This window comes from Haliaeetus leucocephalus, unplaced genomic scaffold (genome assembly GCF_000737465.1).
Source record: "Haliaeetus leucocephalus isolate CR32 unplaced genomic scaffold, Haliaeetus_leucocephalus-4.0 Scaffold3, whole genome shotgun sequence".
In the NCBI taxonomy this organism is placed as follows: domain Eukaryota; kingdom Metazoa; phylum Chordata; class Aves; order Accipitriformes; family Accipitridae; genus Haliaeetus; species Haliaeetus leucocephalus.
This window is the reverse complement of record NW_010972439.1, coordinates 3350238-3355050: the sequence shown is the minus strand read 5'-3', so window position 1 is coordinate 3355050 and position 4813 is coordinate 3350238.

The window sequence follows — 4813 nt, the reverse complement described above, 5'->3', positions numbered from 1 at the left end:
TTTTCCCTATCTTCCTGTAAGGTACATACGAATTTTTTCTTCAATTCCATTTATTTATTAAGTTTAGTTCAATGTTTAATACAATAAAAGTCAAGAAATCCTGTGAGAAATTAAGAGAGAGCAAAGCTGAGGTTTTGTTGGGGGTGTGTGTATGTGTGTTTTTCCACCAGTAATATTAAAGAACAGTGAAAGGATGAGATCTATTAACTTAAAATGTGGAACAAATACAGGAGTAGATTTTTTTGTTTGTTTTTCATAAACCTTGTGATAGCTGATGTTCCCTTTATTGAAGAAATTTACTGTAAACACAAATGTATCTAGAGAAACTTAAATATTATAAATAAATAAAACAAGAATGTAATTAAAAATATTAAAGGGAAAAGTAATAGTGATCTGTAGTTTCAACTGAATTTCAGATTCTACCTGAATAGAGCTAAATACAAGCTTAAGAAATACTTCATTCAGTTTTCCAACACAATGACAATGTAAAAACTAAAAATGTTGGTAGTGCATCCTTTGGCTTTGCAAAAGGGAAGAATAAGGTATAGTATTAAGATGTGTTTTTACAAAAGATAGTGTATTTAAATGTTTCATGTTATTTTGTGCATGTCCATGTGTATGTACATGCAAAAACGTTTTGTTACCTCGTTTCAAGCAAAAAGGTACAAATATCAAATAACATTGTGAGCCATGATTAACATCCAATTTCCCCAGGCTACTGAAATTGTGGTGAAAATAGGTGCATCAAAATCCATTTACAATCACTCTTGTGTCCTGTAATTGCAAGCACAATAATAATGGGAGAAATGATAAGCTAAAGGGGGAGTTCTTAGAACATCAACCAGTAGCAGCAAAAAATCTCCTTTAAATAATGTTTCTAAAGTTTAAATCTCCCACTGGTCTACAGAGATATTTTGTTTTGTATTACAATAAGAAAAATTTAAAATAAAAAATCATTATATATTTCCCAGCATGCAAATTGTGATTTACAGAAGTGTAAAGAGAGTCCTTGTACTGAAGATCCTAAACTCTAAATGACAGAGGGTTTTTTCAAGTTTTGTTTTCATGCATGCAAAGCAGCAAAAATAATGTTGTAACATATCATTATCTGTGAAAAACTGAATAATTTAAAAACAATTAATGAAGACATGATTGTAACTACAGCTTCTGTAATGCTTCTTCAATAACTACTTATCAGTCAACTAGAGACATCAGACTAGTGAAAAAAGAAAGAACTGGAGCAGTACATTTTCAGTATCCTTTGACAAGTGGCATAAAGAAAATAGAAGAAATAAAAATGAAAAGATGAAAGCAAACCTAGTTTAAAAATAGTTATGGAAGCTTGCTTTTTTTTTTTTTTTTTTTTTAAAGAGTTGTTTAAACTCCTTATTTATAATCCAGCCTTTCAAATACACATGATTTGTTAGAGTAATATGTACCTTGGCTTTGTCTCTTTCTGTCTTCACACCGACTGCTATTTGAAGGCCTTATTTTATATGGCTGGACTAATACCACGGCACAAATTGCTACCTTTCGAAGGCTGTGATGTGAACCTGCCTGAATAATTGCCACTTTAGCACCACAATAAAAAATACCTTTCATATAACAACTCTCTTCCTTTCAGGAGGAATAATGAAACGAAGCAAAATAAAAAGGCACAACCATCCATTTTCCCAGAGGAATCATGCTTTGGGGACGTTTTCTCCACTCTCAACTCCTAGAGTTTCAGAGCTGCTGAGCCAAGATGGGCACACGCAGTGCATGCTTCCTGCTGGGCTGTTCGTGCCCTGTCCTCTCTGAGGGCTCAGCAGACACCCTGTCACCGAAGCCAATCTCATGATCGTGTGGGGTTTCCTAAACACCCACCTGCCCCGGTTTTCCAGTTGCACTGGGGATCCTCTTCTGCCCCCCTGCCTTGCCCTGCCCAGCTCCACAGGGTCTCACAGGGAGCTTCCTCCTCTTTCCTCTCCCTGTCTTCTCGCTGCAGACAGGGGACACTAGGAGACACTTCTTTTATTAAAATAGGAAAGATGGGGCATGCTCCCTACAGGAGCTCATGTGAAGGGATGCACACGTTAGGTGATCCGCTGGTGTGTGAGGGCTGCATGCCTAGGCTGGCATGAGAATGTGCATATCCTGGGCCTCACTTTATCCATATATTAGGCTAAAAGTGGTTGTCTTCAGTGCTCTTAGATGTCCAGATGAAGTGTCTGCATAGCTGCGAGGTTTTGCTTTTTTATTGTTATTAACCAGGCAGACAACCAATTTCAACTTGGTAAAAAAGATACATCCTATGTTTGGGTTCCGGTCATTCACACCAAGGCAACTCTTAATTTTTTTTTTTTTTTTTTTTTTTTCAAAATTTCAGTCCCCCTAATCTCATGCAGTAGGTGTTTAATTAAGGTTTTCTGACAAATAGCCAGCTATCTTTAGCATGGATGTCCGCTCTCACTGTCTTGAGCCTGGTCTAATGGAGATGGTCATCACACCAGTTCAACTTAAGTCATTCCTTGCCAGCACCATTTTTATTTCAGCTACTGAGTTCCTTTCTGTTTTCCATTCAACTGTGCACGACAGCTCTGATTTAGCTAATGCGAAGTTCTCATCATGCAGACAAGACCCAGCAGAAGTGGGATGTGGAATTTGATTCTCATCCAGAAACAGAGATGTCCTTGCTACTGTTGCCTAGGGGGAGAGCAGAGTGGGGAAATTTGGACCTGTGTTTTTAAGCCACGTCTATCCTGTGAATAAACAGAAGGACTTCAGCCTCCAGGACTTTATATGTTATACCAGAAGTATAAAACTCACATTAAAGACATTGTTAAAAGTGGCCTTCAAGTAACAGATTTTCATGTTTCTCTCTTCTAGTTCAGAATCCACACTGAAGAAAATACCAAACATTTCTCACTCATCTGCTCTTTGACCATTTGGATTATAATATATTGCAGTTTGATCCTATGACACTAACGAAGCAGTCACATGTCAGTTTAGCAAGGGTCCTAATGTCAGATACAATCCATCACTTAATGTACCTATGAATCTTAATAAACAGAGGCTGAAGTCCAATGAGAAATCTTTTAGAAAAAGAAACAAGGGTATTTACATCTTACTTTGCCAAGAAGGCTAGGATGAGCTGCAGTTTTTTGTTCTGAAAGTGCTGTGAGACTTTGCCCTTCTTGTTACACAGCGGTATCTTGAACATTCAGCCCTGGCGATCTGTGTGCCATGTAACAAGGTCTGGGAGAGGCAGAGCTCCTACAAAGAGAGTCCTGGATGCTGAAGATCTCAGATTTTGTGCCAAAGTTTCACCTGGGAACGTGAAAATGTCAGAACCGTAAATTGGTTTCTCTTTCCTCTTTATCACAGACATAGCATTGCCTTCCCAAGTCCCTGATTTCCTTCCATCTTGCGATAGGCACAACTAGCTGCTGCTTGACAGTAAATCTTACAGGCTTGTGAACGCAAAGTAAGGACAGTCGTTCAAGAAGTTGTTCTTCCAGAATTAGCAATGTAGTGTCCTGGTTGCTCAACCCATGGCAGGGTTTAAGCTATATAAAGCACAAAATTACTGCTTTTAGAAAAGGCAAAGATTCAATTTTTTATTCAGAGGTAATGAGATGATAATTTGAAGGTGAATACTTCTTAATGATTATTAGTCAGATAATGGGAAAGGTCTAGCTTAACACTTTTAAGACTTTGTTTAGAAACCCCACAGCAACCTGGAATGCCATTTTACTAGTGCAACCTGTGGAAACGTCTGACGTCTTTGTATCCTTCAAAACTTTATTCTTGTATTTTAAAGTTTCAGAAGATGAAACCATTATTTAGCTGGTGAATATCCAACTGAGAGATATGAGATGGTGTCAATAGAAACAATTTTGTAAACTAGAGAGGACTCATAGATGTTTATAGCGAGAACCCAGCAGCCAAAAGAATTTTGCACCTGCATCCTCCTGTGGAGAAATTTAAGTGTCTGGGTTTTCACAAATAATAGGCGCTCATGAAGGTACTTAACAGTGAAACATTAGTATCCAGCAGATTTTCATTGCTCTCCTGAGTACTGATATTGCAGTGCTACCATTTTAAGGAAAAAAAGTAATGAAAGCTTTACCTAGCCTAAAAATTTCAGTTATAGTGCCAACTACTTTGGGAAATCCAGCCCCAGCCACGAGCAGGGCACAGCAGCCTGCTAAAGAGCTACCGCAGCAGAAGGGTTAGCGCAGCTGGGACTGCTCTGGAACATCTGTAAAGCAAAACTCACGGAAGATTATACTGGTATATCGTCTTTTGCGGCTTAAAAATGAATGAATACGTAAATAAATAACCTTGTGGGTTCCAAGCCCTTGCTCTGCTCCAGAACAAAAGCACCTCTAGCTTTTCTTTTGCCTTTCTGTCCCAGCAGCCTGACTGTCTGCGTTTCAGCCATTCTCTTTGTAATAGACCGTTCCGTCCCTTTTTGTGTATCAAAAAGTACAAAGAAGAAAGATGCAAGTATATTTAAGTACAAAAGCGTCCATCGGCCGTTCAAAAGCCTAAGTAAATATTTCGACTAGCGCACCACGTACCACCACCACCTCACTGCTAGAAGAGGCTGGCAGGAGAGGGAGTTCGAGCAGCGCAATCTGGCGCGGCAGCGGGTAGAGACCGGTCAGGGACGGGCGCAACCCGCGCTGCCCCCATTAAACGCTGCCCGGCCGCAGCGCGGCTTCGCGACTGGGCCCCGCGGGGCTCTGCGCCCTGTGCCCGCCCGGCACCCCCGCTCCTCCCCACGGGAGACAGCCCCGGCGGCGGGAACGCGTCTTACGCGGCGGGG